Here is a 21231-nt window from a genome sequence, read left to right on the forward strand (position 1 = left end):
CCCTACTAGGAGATGCGGCCCTTGCCTACCCCTCCTGGGCCTGGGCCCTGGGAAGACCCCCACTGCACGATTCCTTTGTGACTTGAACTCAACACTTTCTATGTGTCCTTTGTTCCAGCTGCTCTGGGGAGGTTGGGTGGGAGGCTGATACCCCCCCCATCTGCTGGGGTGTCATCAGAAGCCACTTGGCCACATCCAGCTGGGCTGTTCATGTGTGCACCCTCAGACCCTGAGACCCCACCTCAGGCCAATGCCTCGGAGCAGCTCTTGCCTCTGTAACCAAGGAGCCCCTAACACAAAACACACTCCAGGGATAAAATGGAAACAAGCCAAACGTCCCTCAAGAGGAGAATGGAAAGAAACTGGGCCTCCCTTACACAAATCAGAGAAGGTGAGCACGTTGGACCAATCACTTGTGACCATGCAGCTCGAGAGAAGTTGCAAAAGGCTGTGTACATGTGTTTTTGAGAGTTCTCTGCCACTCTGGAATGATGAGGAACGAGAGGGCATGAAGGGGACATCGGCCAGAGGAGCCTGCATTTGTTTGCAGATCCATCCGTGTATAGTCAAAACATAAAAACAGCCCTGGGAATGTCAGCTCGGAAAGCCTCCGGGAGGCATGGCACCATGCGGGCTCAGGCGGGCGCCCAGGGCCCTGTGCTCTGCTGGACCGTCCAGTCCTTAAACCTAAAGCAAATGGAGACAGACATCACGACCTTGGCAGCATGGGGATTGGCTGGCTGTATTCCTTTGTGAGGTTCCTGTATTTAAACATTTCACAATCATTAGCCATTAATCAAAGTTTTCATTGATGATAAGGAGTTGGTGCCTCCCCGTTCCAAGAGCCCAGTGGCTTGGCAGCGCCTGAAGCAAGTGGAGGGCCAGCTCTGCACCTCCCACATTGCCCTAGCCACTACGACGCCCGTTTCCCAGGTGAGAACACCAAGGTCTGGACGGTCAGAGGAGTCCCTGCCCTGTGTGTGGACCTGCTGAGCCCGTGTCCTAACCACCAGGTGCTGGGCATCCATAGAGCCCCTCTGGGAAGTCAGGGGCATCTTCTACAAGGGGCAGCATTCCCCGACCCGGGTATCCGGCTTAGTGAGCTCCAGCTACCTGCCTGCCTCTGCGTAAAACAAAACACCCAAACCAAACAAACAGAAGCAGCAGCTCACTGACCGGTCAGCAAAAAGCAAATAATAGTTTCTGAGCAAGTGGGAAGGGGGAGCCGGGGCACTTAGATTGGAGGGAGTTGGGCCAGGAGCAGGAGAGCCAACACATATGAAGAACGGAAAGGGCACAGGGGGTGAGGTGGATTCCTGCCAGATCACCCCAAAGGCCATGGGCTCCACAGAGAAGGTGCCAGGCCAGGGCTGACCTTCCCTAAATGTCTGGTCCCTTGCAGGATTGGAAGAGCTTTCTGGGCAAGGGAACAGCATATGCAAAGGCAGAGAGATACAGGTGGCAGGACTCACCTCCTTCCATCTCACTATACTTACAGCTCAGCTTGGGGCTTTAATGCAAAGTCCCAGAACCCCTTCCCCTCCCCAGCACCCCCGCGGGCCTACTGTGCAACTGGCCTTGGGTCAACATGGATGTGTGGTTCCGAACCCACAAGGAGCTGGGCCACAGCCACCAATGTGCGGTTGACGCTTACCCAATGAGGATGTAGGATGCCGTCTCCTGATTTCTCACGGGACTGCTGTGGCCCGCATTTACAGTCGGGCAAGGGAAGTTTCGGGAGGTAGAGACTGCCGCCCCTAGCAGCTGGGGTTGAGAATCCCTGAGCCATATCCTCCTCGGCCAGGCCTCCAAGCCCACCATGGTCCCTGACACTATCTACCCTTCAGCCCCTGCCCAGCCTCACCCCCACCCTGATACCCCAGGTCCCTACAGGGCACTGGGGGCCTAGCTCAGGCATCTCTGTGGCTCCAAATCCAGGCTGTTGAGCCACCTCACTGCCCTGCTCAGCCTGGGGCAGAGCTTGGTGGGGTCGGGAGGAGGAGGGGACAGGGATCCAGGGCTCCCTGGGACAGGGTTACACTGCTAACCCAGCACTAACCCAGAGACCCCCCGAGAGGGCTTTGTTCAAGGGCCCATTGCAGAGAGGTCGGAGGATGCCTCGAACCCTGACAGCCACTCTGGTCTTCAGGTTCCAAGCGGGAGGCAGGGGGCAGAGCCCATCCCGTCTCCCAGGGCTGGGGCAAGGAGCCCACAAACCCACGGCAGACCCCTGGGTCTCCTGAAGGCCTCGCCACCTCCACAGTAGAAATGGGAGGAACGTGAAACCCACCCCCGCTCCCAGGTGAAGGAGAGGTCTCCTGGAGCGGCTGAGGCACAGAAACCCACATTCCACTGACACCGTAAGTAACAGCAGAAGGGCTCTTCCCTGGGCTCTGACGGGCAGCACGGGCCCCTGGCAATAGTTCTCATCCCAGAGCTTCGGGACTTCAGGTCTGAGTGCCACGGGTCCCACTCCTGGCCTAGGGCTCTGGACTTGGGGGCCTTCCTGACAAGTGGGGTGGGCTCCATCCCATCAGGCAGATCTGGCCTTTCATTTCACTGCTCCACTGATCGCTGGTCCCCTGGGGCTGCTGTGCTCAGGGAATCTGGTGTGCAGGTGCCTAAAGGACCCTCTGCCAGGTATGCCCCACGGGCGAGCGGGAAAATCCCATGGGCACACCCCCACATCCCGTCCCGCCTGCTCAGCATCAGCTGGCCCTTTAAGCGACCTCTTGGTGCCATTCACCCCAGGAAGCCACAGGAAGGCCTCGACCACAGGTCCTCCCTCCTCTTGGCCTGGATGCATCTCTGGGATCTGGGATCCTGGGGGCAGGGATTCCTTCCCTACGGATCCCTGAAGCTCTCCCAGGCCGCCTCACACCTCGGGCCTACAACATTCCTTGCGCCCGACAGCTTATTCCCCAGACAAAGAACTCCAGGCCGGACCCATTGTTTTGCCCCCATCCCCAGTCCCTGCCCAAGTCCTGGTTCTCAGTCCGGCAGGTCCTGACCGCATGGCTGGTGCCCACTCCCCTTGGCAGCAACACCAGGCCAGCAGAAGCCAAACTCACACCCGCCCACACACGGTCCCGGGGCCCTGGCTCAGAACAACGGCCGAGCGAGAGGAACACCATGCTCCGAACTCCAAATTCTTTATAACCAACCACGGCTGCCATGCCCTGCAGAGACTCCCCTATCTGCTTAGACATCTCCCCAGACCAGCAGCCAGCGCCAGGAGGGTTACCGATCCAGCCCGGCTGCTGCAAAGCCTCAGAGAGCTCATCCTTGGGCTCTAAGTTCTGTTACCTGGACCTGTAGGCTTGGTAGGGTATGGGGCAAACCTGGCACCCAGAACGGCACCCTATTCCTTCAGGGCGGCCCTGAGCAGCACGAGGACCTCCCAGGGTGGCCACCCAGCACCGTCCTTCTGTACCACCCAGCATCTGGCCCCCCAACACGGGATGGTGCCACCTCTGCCACTCCCCACAGCCAGGCACCCAACCCAGGGGCCCCACGGGGGGTCGGGGAGGGGGATACTGCATCTGACGGTTCCCATCATGCCAGGATGTCCGAGTCCTCTTGCCATGCACTGTGCGCCGCTGTGCTTGCCCCTCTGCAGCCCCCATCCTGGGGCTCAGGCCTCACCCATACAACTGTGAGTGGGTATGCAAGGTTTCTCAGCTGCGGCTGCACACCTGTCGCTTGAACAACAAACGGGTAAGGGGCGGGGCATGCTTCTATCACCTTGGGTGAGACCCCCTCCACCTGCACATTGTGTGTGTGTGTGTGTGTGCATGCACACTCACACTGGCTCAATCACAGAATCAGCAGAAAGCACAAGTAAAAACACAGCCACCAAAGACCAGCAGTCTTCAAACCACCGGCTCCACAGGGAGGGTCTCTTCCCTCCCCGATTACAGCACATCAGGTTAGTCTCCCAGCTCAGGAAGCTTCCAGGGAGAGAGATTTCAGGACAGACATTGATCCTGGACATTCTCAGCATAGTAAATACCATCCTAAGGGGGGAAGGGCTGCATTCGGCATTCTGTAAAGAGCCAGAAGCAGACCTTTGAAGACAACAGATTGGTGGCCTGACTCCGCACCCCCGGGCCCAGGAAGGAGGAGCCTGCAGTTGGCTTCCAAGATGCCCTGCCCAGGCCTCTGCACAGGCTCCCCCTCCCAAGACAAGGCGGGTCACAGGGCCCTCGCCTGGCTCATCTGCTTTGTCACCTTTTCTAAACACAGACAAGACAAGAGACACCCAACAGACCCACTCAGTGCCTGCCTCCCTGGCACCTCGGCCACTGCCCCACACACGTGCCGGCAGACAATAGGATCTGCAGATCCGGAGCTGGGAGCCTGATGGTGGGCTGTCAGATGCCCCTGAACTGCCTCCAATTCAAGGAGCCACAAGACCTTGCAAGACCAAGCAGTTGGGGTGAGAACACAGCCCAAAGACCACTCAGCCTGCTATTGCTGAGGCCAGGGTTTCTGCCCTCTGGGGCCTGGATCCACACAGCGCACACAGACCCAAGGACACACACGTCTAACCCAAAGGCTGTGCCCACGTCCCTAGCTGTGACACCCTTAGTTTGTCCCCAGCCTGCGGGCTGTAACCTGGAGACAATTACAGAGGTCCACCTGTAAAAGGCATTTTGAAGGGGTTCAGGCAGACGGGCAGACACATATCTATATGATTTCTTGTGTAGACAGAGCAGCAAAGTGTGAGTAAAATCCCAAATGGCAAAAGAGCAGGAATCCAACCAACTGCTCCAGCAAGGCCAGGCTGGGCCCAGCGCAAGGATGCGTGGGGGCCGAGAAGCCTACCTCACCCCGCAGGACCTGTCCACATCCCCAGACATTGGAAATCCTAACTCCAGCTGGCTGCTGACAGCAGACAGCCCGCAAGGGGGGAGGGGCGGCGCCTGGGGAGCCCCGGTCGGTAAGTGGCCCCAGGGGCTGCTGACAGCGCCCCCTCCCCGGCCCACCTCCCCAGGACCCTCTGGTTGACTCCGGTCTGCCCTCCCACTTGCTAAGTCTCTATCTTCAGGGGGTCGGCGGCCCAGAGGTGGTGGCTGTGGCTGGTGGGTGAGGCAGGGTCTTCCCCCAGCCCGGGCAGCCCCTCGCTCCGTGGCCCAGACACCGCTGCCCCCGGGAAGGCGCCGGGCGCGGCGATGCCACGCGCGGGGGCGCGGGGGCGCGGGGGGCGCCCCGACCCAGGGCGGCCGGGCTGGGGGCGCGCAAGCCCCCCGCGTCCCCTGTCCAGGCCCCGCGGAGCGAGCGGGAAGCCTGCTGCGCGCGCCGCTCCCACTCCCGGGCCCCCGCGCCCCCCGGGCCCCCCGGCTGCGCCCCAGTCCCCCGCCCGAGGGCCGCGGTTCGGGGCTCCCCGACCCCCGCGCCCGCGGCTGGCGGCCCTCCCGACGCGCGGGGCCCTCCCGGCCGCGGCCCCGCCGCCCGGCCCCGGCCCTCCCCGCCGCCTCCCCGGCCGGCCCCCGCCCGCCGCGCCCCTGCGCCTACCGTGCGGAGACTCGGTGCCGGCGGGCGGGCCGGGCGCGCGGGGCTCAGCTGGCGGCGGCCCGGCTGCAGGAAATGCCAGAGGACTGATCCAACCGCGGAGCCCGGGGAGGGAGCGGGGAGGGGAGGGGAGGGGAGGGGAGGGGAGGGGGCGGGGAGGAGGGAGGGAGCGGAGGAAGGGAAGAGGGAGGAGCGGGGAGGAGCGGGGGCCGCGGCGGGGAGGGGCGAGGAGCACGGGGAGGGCTCGGCGGCCACAAAACCCGGGTGGGATCCCGGACTGGGGCACAGGGACCCCAGGCTTCCTCGCCCCCCTACTCCCTACCCGGGTCTGGTATGTGGCAGTTGGATCAGGCCCCCGGGCAGGGTTGACGGTGGTGAATGAGCCTGGGGGGCCAGGGGGGTAGCCTGGAGGGGTCCTCCCATTTACCAGCTGCCAGATGGTGCGGTGGTCACAGATGCTTGGCCGCTTGCAGCCCACCCTAGCAGAGTCCAGGGTGCCCCCTCTCTCTTCCTGGGCCCCAGACCAGTTTTCTTCCAGGCACAGAAGCCACCAGAGCATAGAAGGAACCCCAGAAACCCAGGCCCTCTGTCCTTGTCTTACAGGTGTGCCAAAACCCCGTTTCTAGCAGGACCTCTGGCCAGGAGCTTACTGGGGGCCCACCTGCACGTTTCCTCCGGTGTGTCCCCCTCATCCCTTCTGCTCCCAGAGAGCTTTTTAGATCTTGAAGTCCTGTTCTATTAAGTCACTCATGCTGCAGGTGGGAGCCCAGCAGTGTGAGAGTCTCCCCAGCCCTGGCCACCATGCAGTCTTTGGAACTGCAGGGGCCTCCTGAGAACATCTACCTTCCGGGGGCAGAGACAAGATGAACCTGGTCCCTTCCAGGCACCCCCAGCCCGGGTAGGCCATGCCAGGGCGCAGAGCCTTTTCCAAATGGAAACCCTCAGCCAGTCTGCTCCCCTCCAAGGAATGGGACACCTTGGCCAAGCCCCAATCTCCTCTCCCAATCTGAAGCTTCTGGCTCACAGGTGAATGTCCACCTTTTTATTTATGTTGGGTCAAGGGTGTCCCAAGGGCCGCCCCTAAGCCTGATGGTCAGGGGGATGCAGCAGGACCACTAGGCAGGACTGTGGGGCAAGCCTGGCACATTTGACTGCCCACTGGGGCCCCTTTCAGGCCCTGGGACTGGAAAGAGCCAGTCTCCTGGGGAAAGCCACTACAGGAGGGCCCACTTGAGCTCTGCCCCCAGCCAGCTGGTGTACCCCCCAACCAAATCCCTTCCCCCAGCCTCAGCACCAGGCCCACCTCTTAGACCAGGTGGTGGTTTCCAGGGGCACAGAAGCACCAGCCACTGATGGTTATGAGGGGCTTTGGGCTAGGGAAGGGGGTACTACCTTGGACTGCTCTGAGTGCCTCCCCAGGACTAGCCTCCTCCCACCCCATAGTCACCTTGCAAGGCCTTCGGATGCAGAACTGCTCAGACAAGATGCTCAGGGCCATAGCAGACTCCTGCTCTGCGGCCTGCGGCAAGTGGCCCCCCCTTCAGGAGAGGGTCTGCTCAATGCGCAGTGCAGGGCAGATGGACACCGGCCGGGACTACTCCTCCCTCTCTGAAGCCTCTGCACAAGCTGGGGTGTGGTGGCCAGGAGCCTAGCAAACTGCTGGTTGCTGGGCCAATGCGTGAGGGACCGAAGAAGAAAACAAAGCTGTTCTCTCCTGGGGCGGAGGTCTCAGGGGCCACTGTAGGGGAAGTTTCCAGTCACTGATGATCCTGGTGACTTGCAACCATCTTGATGTCACAAAATGACGCTGCTGAGGTGTCAAAGGGACACCTGGCCGAATATAGGGATGGGGGTGGGAAAGACTGTCCTCCCAGATGACAAAGGGGGGTGGGTCACAGGGTGGAGTCTGGACAAGCTTGATGCACTCACTGCGATGGATCACCAGGTGGATCAGCAGGTGACCACCTGGGAAGCAAGGAAGGTGCCACCCTGTTAGACCCAGCACTAGGTGTCAGCAGCATGGCTGACCCTGGACTCTTCCAGAAAGACCCTTTCCAGCTTCTTGCCTGGTTTGGGAGAGGGAGCATGCTCCAGAGAGCAGCTCGGTCCCTGGGCAGGTGACCTGTTCCTCTGGGCCTCAGCTCATCCACCTGTCAAATGGAGGTGGTGTATGGGCATTGTGGTCAGTGTGGAGGACCAAGACTGTGGAAAGGCTCGGGGATGAGTGGAGTGGGGTGGGCTAGCTGCTGGGAGCTGCGGGGTCTTGGGCAAGTCCCTGCAATCCTCTGCCCTGGTTTCCTCACCTATAAATGGGGCCAAGAAGAGTAGCTTTCCTTCCTCCCCTGTCCAGAGTGGCCATGCGTACCCCGGGCAGGAACACACTTCTGAACTGAACCCAGGGAAAGGAATGGCTCTGGGGGCACCTGAGTGGCTCAGTGGTTGAGCATCTGCCTTTGTCTCAGGTCATGATCCCAGGGTCCTGGGATTGAGTCCCACATCCAACTCCCCACAGGGACCCTGCTTCTCCCTCTGCCTGTGTCTCTGCCTCTCTCTTTGTGCCTCTCACGAATGAATAAATAAAATCTTAATAATAATAAAAAAAAAAACACAGGTGCAGGGATAAAGCCTCACAAGCCCTCACCCCTCCCTCTAGACCTGGCTAACTCCCTGGTGAGGGTTGGGGTAGCCAGAGACTATGGAACACACCTAGAACACACCTGGGCCCCTTTCAGAGACGGTGGCTGCAGGGATGGGCTTCCCTGGGCTCCCTCCTCTGCAAGGCCCGGCACTGGTGGGCTGACGTCCCCGGGGAGGAGAGCTGAGCCAGGTGTGGTGCCCGCTGTATCCTTGCCTCTGCTTTCTGAGCCGGCAGGATCTGCAGTACAATTTCTCCCCATTTCTCAGGTAAGGAGACTGAGGCCTAAGTTGTAAGGGTGTAGGTGGGATGCCCTACTCCTAGCTGGGCCCTGATCCTGTTACTCTGGGGGTCAGGGGGGCAACCTGGAGGTTTGGCCAGGGCAGGTGAACCTGGGCCCGGCTGCCTTCCCTGCTGCCCTGAGGGCAAGTCCACCCTGGGGGTGTGGCATGCAGAACTTGGGGACAGCTCTGGAAGCATCTCTGCTGTGAGACCCTTCACTCCCTAGGCTGTTCCCTCACCTGGGCAGTGGGGCTAAGGTAACACCCACAAGTGGTGTATGTTGAGTTTGAAGCCCGATGGTCTCCAGAACACAACAGCTAATTCTTAAAAATGCTTGTGGCATTTATCCATCTGTCACCATGAGTCTGGCACTGTGTCCTCAGCTTCTACGTGTGACCCCGCTGCATCACCCGCTCTGCATAGGTGGGGGTCACCATTGTCCCCACAGCAGGGAGGGGAGGTAGAGGCAGGGCTTCAGGCCACGCATGGGTCAGGCCCACCCCGCTGGCAGTGGCAGGAGGCAGGCTCTCCCTCTCTGAGCCTTGGGCCTCGGGCCTGGGCGGGCCTGGGCGGTACTGGTGTCTGCGGCCTCAGCTCCCATGGTGGAGCGTGGCGCCGGCAGAGCCTGAGGGGGGGCCCGGGGAGGAGCAGGGAGGCTCTGTGTCCCCTGACATGACCCTCCTTTCCACAGAGACGCCGCTGTCCTCACACCCTGAGTCACCGAGCCAGGTGCGGGGGGCTGAGCAGGGGCCGTCTTCTGTTCTCTCAGGGAACCCGGGGAGAGTCCAGCTGCAGACTCTCCTTCAGAAGGCTGGGGGGTTCCTGCCTCCAGGCTGGGGCTTCCTGAGCAGGCCTGCCTCCCGGGTGGCGCTCACACGTGCCCTCTCCGTGTCTCTTACACACATACCCGTCTTCCAGAAAGCCGCGGATTCAGGCAGACATCTGATGGTAATAAAGACATGCCTTTCCCACCTCTCTGGGCGACAGTACTTGTGCTACCTGGAGGGATGAGAAGGTGCTATTTATAGGGCAACACCCTCATATCTAGACTTGGGAGGCTGGCGTGGCCTTCGGGGCTCATGAGGAGCGTGTGTGCTGTGTGCTGGTGAACGTGCTCATGCATCCGTACTCGGACCCCCTCGCACATACAGAGTTGGTTCTTGCAGGTGAAAATCTAGGCCAGCAGACATGTCTTCTGGCTCGTGCATGGGGCTAGTGCCTGCAGCATCCTCTGGGGCACTGAGCACTGAGAAGGGAGCAGGACCATGATGGGGCAGCTGCGAGGTGGGGTGATGTGCTCAGGGAAACACCCTGAGGGTGGGCAGTGCCCAGGGGAGGGGGGTCAGCTCACTCACCCCCAGCCATACTCTCCGGCAGGGCCCACCTGCAGCTTAGCTGTGATATCCACTGTGTGTCAGTGGCCTCTTCTCTGGGCAAGAGCAGCACGCAGAAGCTGGAAGTCAGCCGGAGGACATGCTGGCAATCTTTGGAGTTTCTTGGCCTGTGGTTGCATCCCTCTAGCCTCTGCAGCTGTCGGCCCACCACTTTCTCCCCTCCCACCTCTTGTGACACTGTCTTGAATCTCCTCCTTCTTCTTCGAAGGACGCAGTCATTGGGTTTAGGATCCACCAAGATCATTCAGAATGATTTCATCTGGAAATCCTTAAGTACACCTGTACTTACACCTTATGTCCAAATAAGTCCATATTCACAGGTACTGGGGGTTTGGACATGGATGTGTCTTTCTGGGGGACACACGTCACCCCACTATGGCAGGTAACCATCACACCTGCAGTGCTTGTATTAGCGAGCTTGTCCTTGGTACGCTGAGCTTCTTTCCTGTTCTAAATGCTTTTGTTCTGGTCTTCATGTGAGGACACAGCTTTAGGGTCCGGGAAGCCAATGACTGGAGCAAATCCAGGCTGGATGCCTGAGCCCTGCCCTCCCTAGCCCCAGTGTAGAGAGGATAGAATGAGCAGGGAGGGCTTTCCCTGGAGCACTGAAGGCCTCAGCCTTCCTTGGGGGCTGCCCTATCTGTCTGGTGATCACCAGTCAGTTAGGGGCGACCCAGTGCCCCAAGGCACAGGTTTTGGAAACCCGCTGGGGCTGAGGTCTGGCTTTGTACAGTCTGTCTTTGGGAGAACCGTGGGGAATCTGGCACATTCTCTCTTCCAAGTCCGGGGAGGGCTTGGGGCTGCTGCCTATGACACATGGACAGTGAGTGCTGAAAGAACAGTTTCCAAGGCCGGATCTGCCTTTGGGACTCTGTGGAGGGAGCAGCTGGGGGGGTATATGTGCCCAAGAGAGGTGCTACCCTTTCTTCTGTGGAAAACCTGATGTGGAAACCTGTCCTGGGGAGGGTGGCTCTGCAGATTCACGGTGCTGGGTCTGGTGGTGGTCAAACGTGCTGCTCCTGTCACCAGGACACTGGTCAGCAGCCACTCTCTTATGGGGCTGGGTTTTGGTTAGCAGGCATAACTTGTCCACCAAGAGGCTGATAAGAAGCCCAGCAACATTATGGGAAGGTAACTGAGAATGTGAGGAGGGAAGATCATGCAGGTCACATGACATGTCACTTTGGAGCATGCACAGCTCTGGGGTGCTTCTTTGCCCCTGCAGGAACACCAGGGCTCCCTGCAGCTGCGATTGTCTACACTTACTTTGGAGGATCTAGAGTAGCAGTTCTCAAAGTGTGAACTTGGAACACTCCTGGGCGTCTCTGAGACTGTTCCAGAGGTCCAAAACACAAAAGATTATTATGCTTCTAGAATGCTATTTGCCTTTTTCACCTTTATTCTCTTAAAATCGACAGGGGAATTTTCCAGAGGCTACCACCATGTGATATTTCAATATGGAACATGGAAGCAGATGTGAGAATCTAGCTGGCTTCCATTAAGTCAGATGTTAAAAAGACTCTCAAAAAATGTAAAACAATGTCATTCTTTCCAACAAATACTTTTATTTTGGAAAATATAGTTTTCATAAATAATGCATTATTTGTGTTAACATAATGGGTTTGTCATTGTTATTTTCAAATGAATAATTAAATAAATATATTTTAAAAATTAGAGTAAACATTGACAGACTAGTCTACAGAAGCAAATGTTCTCTGTGGTCCCAATAATTTTTTTTTTTTTTTAATGGAAAGGATCCTGAGATTAAAAGGTTTGAAAGCCACTGATATAGAGGATGCTAGAAAGTGGATTACACAGATTTCAGTATGGTATGCTGGAATTAATTTGGGCTTTAGAGTCAGAATGAGATGTGAAACCAGGTTTTGCCACTCTCACCTTCTCCTCTCCTATTATTATCATCTTCATCACCATCACTATCATGATCATGTTCATGATATTCACCATCATCACCACCATCATGATCATCACCATCATCATGATCATCATCATCACCATCATCTCCACTACCACCATTATTGTTGAACTCACCATCTACTCTCAGTACACCAAAGTACATGAAACACTTAAATGTAATCTAAAAAATATACAAAAAGTCTATTTGCTGAAAATACAAAACACCGATGAAAAAAAACACCAAATAAGACATAAACAGGGGTAGTGGCTTAGTTTGTTAAATCTCCCACTCCTGATTTTGGCTCAGGTCATGATCTCATGGTCGTGAAATTGAGCCCCCACCCCCACCCTCACTGCCCCTGTGCTCAATGGGAGGTCTCCTTGAGATTCTCTCCCTCTAGCTTGTCCCTACTACTGCTCCTCCCCCACTACTTGTGGACATGCACACTCTCAAATAAATAAATAAATAAATAAATAAATAAATAAATAAATAAATCTTTTTAAAAAAAGACATAAACAAATAGCGAGACATACCATGTTCATGAATTGGAACACTCAATACTGTTAAAGGCAAAGGTTAATTTGCCTTAAACTGGTCAATAGATTCAACACAATCTCAATCCAAATTCCCGCACGATTTTTTGGTATAGAAAGTGACATGCTGGTTCTAAAATTTGTGTGGAAACTCAAAGTAACTAGAATAGCCAAAACTGTTTTGAAAAAATAAAATAAAATTGGAAAACTCACACCGCTTTATTTTAAGACTTACTCTAAAGTTAGAGAAATCAATCTTGTGCAGTATTGGCAGAAGAACAGACACAGATCAATGGGACAGGAACAGAGCCACACATATATGGTCAATCAATTCTTTACAGAGATACAAAAGCAATTCAATGGAGAAAGGAGCATCTTTCCAGCAAATGGTGTTGAAATAGTTGGATATCCACATGCAAAAATAAACACACATATACCTAGACCAATACATAAGCCTTGGTACATACCTTATGCCTTAACCAGAGATTAACCCAAAATGTGTCATAGACCTATATCTGAGACATAAAACTATAAAACTTCTAGGAAAAACATAGGAGAAAAAAAATCTTTGTGATGTTGTGTTAGGCCACATTTTCTTAGCTATAATACCAAAAGCACAATCTGTACCAGAATAAAATGGTAAATCAGACTTTGGCACTTCATCAAAATTAAAAACTCCTATTTCAAAAATGCTGTTAAGAGAACAAGAAGATAAGCCACAGGCTGAGAGAACATGTTTGCAAAACACGTATCTGATAAAGGACTGGTATTCAGAAAATATAAAGAATTCTCAAAACTCAGTAAGAAAATAAAACAACTCTAGGGGATCCCTGGGTGGCGCAGCAGTTTGGCGCCTGCCTTTGGCCCAGGGCGCGATCCTGGAGACCCGGGATCGAATCCCACGTCAGGCTCCCGGTGCATGGAGCCTGCTTCTCCCTCTGCCTGTGTCTCTGCGCCTCTCTCTCTCTCTCTCTCTCTCTGTGACTATCATAAATAAATAAAAATAGAAAAAAAAAAAGAAAATAAAACAACTCTATAAAAAATGGGCAACACATTTGAGCAACCATCTTACCAAAGAAGCTTTGCCTGTGGCAAATAAGCACATGGGAAAGCTTTGGTCATTAGAGAATTGCAGATAAAAACCATGATGAGCTAGCGCCACACACCCGTTAGAATGGCCAAGGCAGATAATGAGTACCCAGGGCTGGCAGGGTGGGCAGCAACAGAGCCCTCCACACTGAGGAGAGCAGTGCAAAGTGGTGCAGCCAGCCGGGATGATGGTTTGGTGGTTCCACATACAGGAAAACAGATACTGACCATGAGACCTGCCTGTTCTACTCCTAGGTATTTACCCAAGTGAAATGAAAACTTACGCCCACACGAAACCTACATGAAAATGCATATGTACAGCAGCTTGACTCCTAATCATCCAAGGCTGAAACAACCAAATGTCCTTCAATGTGAGGGGGTAAAGAAAATGTGGTACGTCCCTTCAGTGGAAAACTAGCCAACAATCAAAGGAGCAAACCATAGACACACTCAACAACATGGATGAATCTCAAATCGCTCCAAGTGGAAGAAGCCAGACATAAACGCCTACGCATGGTATGATTCATATGATGTTCTGGAAAAGGCAAAATGTAGGGACAGGAAACACGTTGGTTTTGCCAGTGGTTCAGGGTGGAGTGAGGATGGACTGACCACAGGGAGACACCAGGAGATTCTGGGGGGTGCCAGAACTGTTCTTTACCTCACCTCGGTTGTGGTGGTGGTTACACAACTGTATAGCTTTGTCAAAACGCTTACAGCTATACCCTGAAAAGGATGGACTTTACAGAATATAATTACACATCAAAAGGCATGTTGGTGGAACAATGAAAAAGTGTATATATAATTGGTAAGCGACAACTTGAAAATAAATAACTGAGGTCTGCATATCAAAAAGAAGTGAGTGGGGACCAGACAGCTTGGCTTGCATGGAGACACGCACCACGCCTTATAAGTACTCTGGAGAGGGCCCGGCATGTACAGGATCATGAGCTCCAGCCCTTTCCAAAAGCACCTCTGGTCCTGGTTACCTGGAGTCTTATTGCCAGGGCCAGGGCAGGGGACCCAAGCCTTCAAAGGTATGGCTCCCAGGACATAGGGGTGCCTATGGACATAGGTCATCAGCCAAGGCTGGTGTAACAGCCCCGTGGGGCCAGCTCAGGGTAAGGGAGCCGCTGATGCTCAGGCTTTGGAGGGCTGCCCATGGGTCTGCAGTGAGAAGGGCTGGAGGTGGCCCATCATGAACATTGAGGCCTTCAAAGTCTCTGAAAGTATACCTAGAACCCAGAGTGTGCCCAGCCAAGGATGACCACAGCCCTGTCTGGGGTGGGAAAGAAGCAGTGTCTGTCACTGCAGGCCTCAGGGTCCTCCATCTGGCCCTCTCTGGAGGAGTTTGGCCACAAGTATGGGGCCATCCTCCCAGACGTGGCTCCTGGCTGGGGGTCTGGCGCTGTTCCTAGATGTGGGTGTGTGCCATTGGAGGCGGGGCACTCAGGCCCTTCCCTATCGCTGTTCTCCTTAGCTGTCAGGGCTGTGACAGCCAGCCAGCAGCAGCCCTGCAACTCACACCTTGTATTGCTGGCCAACGAGGAAGGGGCACGTGGTGGACTTCTGGGGAAGGGGGTGCTGCAGGAGGCTCAGCTTTGGAGGGGCCTGGGCAGTGGGTGTAGTGGGAAAGGCTTCACTGAAGATAGACAAGACAAAAGGGAGGCTGTGGATTTGTATAAGGAGGAGAATAAGGCCTAAGTCTCCTGCCTGGGGGCGCACAGGTCCGGGCTGAGCCTGCAGCTCCTGCATCTCCTTGGGGTTGAGAGGTGGACTCCAGAGAAGCCCTCTTGTGGGCACCACCAGCGTCCACCACTCCCTCTCCTTCCTTCCTGCTTCATGATGAAAATCAGTTCCTTGAAGTCCACGCCGCCCATCAGAATTGTAACTCTGCCTTCCAACAACTGACCATAATTGCCTTGATTTTTATTCGAGGCCCTATTTTGTGGAAAGAATCTCAGCCGGTTCAGACTTGGGGATTTTTATATTTCCACTTTGGGCCTCTTGCAACTTAGCGAAGTCCAGGCCTGGATAGCGACGTGCGAGGAATGGAGCTGGATCCCTATCTTAAAGCACACACATCTCAGCTCCAAGTGGATGAAAGATCCAAATGAGAGACCAGGAGCCTTAAAACTCCTAGAAGAGAACATAGGCCGTAACCTCTCTGACATTGGTCTTGGTGATCTGTTTTCGGGCCAGTCTCCTCAGGCAGGGGCAACGAGAGATAAAATTAACAAGCGAACCTACAGCAAACAACAGCTTCTGCACAGCAAAGAAAACCACCAGCAAAACGACATGGAAGAAGACATTTGCAAATCATGCATCCAACAGGGGTTAGTATCCAAACCATATAAAGAACTCCCTGCAAGTCATATTAAGAAAAAAGCCAACCTGATTTAAAAACGGGCAGAAGGTCTCTCTCTCTCTCTGTGTGACTATCATAAATAAATAAAAAATTAAAAAAAAAAATGGGCAGAAGGCACGAACAGACATTTCTCCAAAGACACACGAAAGGCCAGCAGGCACAGGAAAAGATGCTCACCATCCCTCACCACCAGGGAAATGCAAATCAAAGCCACGGCGAGATACCACCTCACACCAGTCAGAATGGCTAAAATCAGAAACATGAGAAACAACAAGTGTTGGCGAGGATGTGAAGAAACTAGACCTTCTTACACTGATGGTTGGGAATGCAAGCTGTTGCAGCCACTCTGGAAAATAGTATGGAAAAAAAAAAAAGAAAAAAAAAAGAAAATAGTATGGAGGTTCCTCAAAAAGTGAAAAATAGAGCTACCTTATGATCTAGTAATCACACTACTGGGTATTTATCTGGAAAAGAAAAGAAAAGAAAAAAAAAGAAAAGAAAAGACTAATTTGCAAAGATATCTGCAGTCCTGTATTTATCGCAACAGTATTTACAACAGCCAAGATATGGAAATGATCTAATTGTCCATCGACAGATAAATGGATAAATGGATAAAGAACTGGTGTACACACACACACACACACACACACACGCACCCACACACACACGATGGAATATCACTCAGTCATAACAGAGTGGAATCCTGCCATCTGTGACAACATGGACAGATCCAGAGGATATTGCAAATAAAACAGGTCGGACAGAGAAAGACAAACACTACATGGTCTTGCTTCTGTGTAGACTCTAAACAAAACAAAACAAAACAAAGCAAAACAAAGGATTCTCAAACAGAAGCAGACCACAGAAACAAACTGGTGGGTTCCAGAGTGGAGGGTGGGACGCAGGCGCAGCAGGGGAAGGCGGCTAAGAAGCACAAGCTTCTGGTTGTCAAATAAATAAGCCACAGGGAGGTATGGTTCGGCATGGGGGAGGCTCTCCACTGTGTAATGACTTCGCAGGGGACAGGTGGTGGACTCGCTGGGGGAATCACATCCTACTGCATCACCATGACGTACTCCTGAGACGTCAGCTGTGCTTGAAGAAGGAATATGCTGATGACCATTTTAAGTCTCAATCTTAACATATCAGTATATTTCTCTTTGATAGGTGCCATTTCTTCCCTACTGTGCATTTTTATCAGATTTCTTGCACCAGCCCAATATCCTCTAACTTAAGGTCACCTGAAATGGTGGCTCACCTGCTGGACCCTACGTGTCCCATGGGCCTAAGGCAGGTGCTCTTCAAACAAGAACAACTCAATCAAACGTGGCGGTTGGACTCATCAGAGAAGCGTGAAGATCCGAGTCCCTGAAATTCATGCGAACACCTCTTCTGTGGTAGCTTTCTGGCCCCTAAATTGATCTGTTTTCCCAGTTTTCAATTCCGGCCCCACACAGAACACACAATCAATGTCACACGAGCCACATAGCCCAGCCAGGAGATACTCGACAGAAGATTAATCCCGGGCAAACGGACTGCATGAGTCACTGTGTGTACAGACAATTAGCTAGCTCTTCTAATCCTTCTAAATCTTGATGCGTTCCAATAATAAAGTGCATTTAGCTACAATTTAACTGAAAATGCTCTTTTAAAAAAATCATCTCCTAGTTCTGCCTTAAAAGAGAGAAAAGCATCCTGTTTGATTTTTATTCTCAGACTTGGTGACAGTAGGATTTCATGTAATTCTTTTTTATTATTGTTCAGTTGCTGGAATAAAGAGAGGAAACTTAAAAAAAAAAAAGTCTAGGATGACACCATTCAACCAAACTTTCTGAAGCGATGGAAGTGTCTGGTAAGCCCTGTGGCCCAATTTGGTGGCCACCAGCCATGTGTGGTTGCCGAGTGCTTGGAATATGGCTCGTGCAACCGGGGAACTGAATTTTAATGAATTTGGCATCTGTTTGAATGGGCCAGTGTGACTAGTGGCTTCTGTGAAGTACCGTGTGGGTCTAGACTCTGAAAAGTACTTTATCTGCTTTTCTGCAGTGTCCTCTCTCCCTTCACACTCTCTACCTGGTGGAAAGGGTCCAGGGCAAAAAGGAACTGCCCACTAAGATGTCCGTAAGACTCAAAGTAATCTACAGAATCAATGCAATCTCTAGAAAAATCCCGGTGACTTCTTTGCAGAAATAGAAAAATCCATCCAAAAATTCATATGAAATCACAAGGGCCTCCAAACAGACAAAATGATGTTGAAAAAGGACACAACTGGAGGATTTATGCTTTCTGATTTCAAAATTAACTACAAAGCTACGTTATCAAAACAGTGTGATCCTGGCACAAAGACAGATGTACAGACCGATGGAATAGAGAGCCCAGAGATAAACCCTCATTTATATGGTTAAACGATTTACAACAAGGTTGCCAAGACCACTCAATGGGGGAATTTTCAGGAAATGATGTTGAGAGAACAAGACATGCACATGCAAAAGGGTGAGGTTGGACCCTACCTAATAGCATGTATGGAAATTCATTCAAGATGGATCAAAGCCCCAAGTAAGAGCTGAAGCTATAGAACCCCTAGAGGAAAACACAGAGAAAAAGCTTTGTGACACTGTGGTGGGCAGTGATTTCTAGGATGTGATGCCAAAGGCACAGGCCACAAAAGAAAAAAGTAGATAAAATGGTCTTGATTAAGATTAAAAACTTGGGGCAGCCCGGGTGGCTCAGCGGTTTAGCGCTGCCTTCAGCCCAGGGTCTGATCCTGGAGACCCAGGATTGAGTCCCACGTCGGGCTCCCTGCATGGAGCCCTCTGCCTTCTCCCTCTGTCTGTGTCTCTGCCTCTCTCTCTCTCTTTCTCTGTCTCTCATGAATAAATAAAATCTTTTAAAAAAATGATTGAAAACTTCTGTGTGTCACAGACCACTGTCCATGGAGGGAGAAGGAGACCCACAGAAGGAGCAAATATCTGCAAACATATGCCTGATAAGGGGTCAATATCCAGCATATATAAAGATCTCCTGCACCTCAACAACAATAAACTCGATTCCAAAACGGGCACAAGACATGAAGAGACACATCTCCAAAGAAGACATACGAATGGTCAATAGCACATGGAAAGATGCTGGACATCACCAATCCTAGGGGACATGCAGATTGAGGCCACAAGGAGATACCACCTTATGCCCATCACGTCAGAGGAGCGGTGCCCTTGCCCCCCACTCATGGAGCAGCTTGCCCCAAATCCTGGAATGCAACTATGGAGCACGTGGTGCATTGAACCATCTTCGTGTCCTCATGCATTCGTTCCTAGGCCAGGGAAGATGGGGAAGAAACAAATGTTCACAAAGGCTCATGGTATGGCCTATTTTATGCATCAGGTTGACTGGTCTAAGGGATGTCCAGGTGTCACAGCACTCTTTTGGGTGTGCCTGGGAGGGTGTCCTGAGACCAGCACCTGATGCAGCAGACCCAGTAAAGGACCTGCCAGTGGGGCGAGACCAGATGGACCAGGAGCCCAGATGGGACAAAGAGGTGAGGAAAGATGAATTCTTTCTTTCTTCTGGAGCTGACACATCCACCTTCCCTTGCCCTCCTGGTTCCCAGGCTTTCGGACTCTGGGACTCACACTTGCACCCCCCCCCCCTTCCCTTTTCAGGCCTTCAGACTCAGGCCGAAGCACACCACTGGTTCCCTGGGTCTCCAGCCTGCTGTCTGCAGATCGCAGGACTTCTGGGTCTCACAACCACATGAGCCAACTGCTGTGATAAGTCTCCTCCTGGTACAGACCTCTCTGTGCCCCACTGGTTCTGCTCCTCTAGAGACCCCTGGCTGATACACCCATAACACCCTGTGCAGGGGAGCCTGGAGTGGAGGCAGTGGGGTGTCCCCGGTCCCCCAGGGCGATGCACCTCTGTGCTCAGGTCTCAGGCCTGGGCGGGGCATCCAGCAAGGTGGTCCTTGGCAAGGTCCTTGGAGGGCACCAGGGAGGAAACCCTGAGCCTGGCCATCTCGCAACTGAGTCTGATGGTGGGCGGGGGGCTGCCAGGGACGCCCTGTGCACCTGCTGTGGCCTGCTTTGCTCTCTCTGAGTCTGATCATCACTTTCAGTGCCAGTGGATAAGGGATTCTCTGTGAGGTCACTGGACAAGTGCTGCTGCACCAGGCAGTGCCATTCATCCTGGCTGGGGGTGGGTGGGCTTAGAAATTCAATGAACCTGCTAACTAAGCCTGGCCCAGGTGAACACAGTTTCACAGCCTGGACATTCTCGGTTAACTCAGCTCTTGGAGGCCCTGTCCCAAGGATGCACACGTAATCTGCCTGGCATCTCTCTCTGTCTCTCTCTCATATCCCCCTTCCCACCAATGGTGGAGGTGACAGATGCCTCCTGCTGATGGCTGGATGATCCCTGGGCCCCCACTGCCCCCGAGGGTTGATGAGCAGTCAGGTCTACGGACGGCAAGGCCTGGGAGGCAGGACGGACAGGTGACTTATGGGGACCTTCCCGTGTGCCCACTGGCTTGGCGGGGGGGGGGGGCTGTCACCGTGGTGCTCAGCACAGACCATGCCGTTGCCAGTTTATGGATGAGGATTTGAAGCTCAGAGAGGTTCAGCACGTTGCCTGAGGTCTCGCGGCCCCAGTGACAAAGGAAGGATTTGACTCCATGTGTGTCTGAGGGATGATTTTCCCGGCTGTGGGGGTGGCTGACCCTGCATGTGCACAGGTGAGTGTGAACATCATGACGGGGACAGGTGAGCTGAGAAGCCTGGGCACTGGTGGCTCTGGGCTCCCAAGTTCCCCAGACACTGGCCCTCAGGCTAGGACTCACCCAGGGCCCTTAATAAATCCAAATATATTTTTAAAAGATTTTACTTATTTATTCATGAGAGACACAGAGAGAGAGGCAGAGACACAGGCAGAGGGAGGAGCAGACTCCAGGCAGGAAGCCTGATGTGGGACTCGATCCCGGGACTCCAGGATCACGCCCTGAATTGAAGGCAGATGCTCAACCACTGAGCCACCCAGGTATCCAAATAAATCCAAATATTGTCTGAAGGAGAACCTCATTAATTTGTTACTGGGGTGTGTGATACAGATGCTACACATACATCCTCCCCCCACAGACACACTTGGGTCACATTAACAGAGGTATAGTGTGTGTATCGTAGGAGGTGATGATCCTGATATATCATAACCTGTTTAAGTCCACATGAGCTCTTGAGATCAGCAGTGGGCACAAAGAAAGACACAGATAAATGGGAGTGGGCCCAGAAGAAAGCAGACTAACTGGTGGGGGGTCATGTGGTTGGGTCCTGGGGTGCATGTGTGGAGGAAGTGGGGTGCTTGAAAGTGCTGCCCTGTTGTGAGTGACCCCAGGGGCAGAACCAGGGCCCATGCATTCTCAGGAGGACTCAGAGGCCGCAGCCAGCTTGGTGACTGGTGACTCCCGAGGTCTGTGTGGGTGAGCTGGTGGGGTCAGCCTCCTGCGCAGGGGACAC

The 21231-nt window shown here is 53.6% G+C and overlaps 1 protein-coding gene across 2 annotated transcripts in view; it reads right to left on the bottom strand.

The window, feature by feature from the left end:
* The window catches only part of OSBPL5 (oxysterol binding protein like 5), a 75925-nt gene that overhangs the window by 45058 nt on the left and 9636 nt on the right, over positions 1 to 21231 (bottom strand). Inside the window, exon 1 of one of the 2 annotated variants that reach the window (XM_038563613.1) lies at positions 5518 to 5638. The exons of the other annotated variant lie outside the window; for it this stretch is intronic. The gene's annotated coding sequence lies outside the window, so the exon portion shown is untranslated. Of the gene's footprint in view, positions 1 to 5517; positions 5639 to 21231 lie in introns of those variants that run through there. 2 annotated transcript variants of the gene reach the window in all.

Source organism: Canis lupus, chromosome 18 (genome assembly GCF_011100685.1).
Source record: "Canis lupus familiaris isolate Mischka breed German Shepherd chromosome 18, alternate assembly UU_Cfam_GSD_1.0, whole genome shotgun sequence".
Classification (NCBI taxonomy): domain Eukaryota; kingdom Metazoa; phylum Chordata; class Mammalia; order Carnivora; family Canidae; genus Canis; species Canis lupus.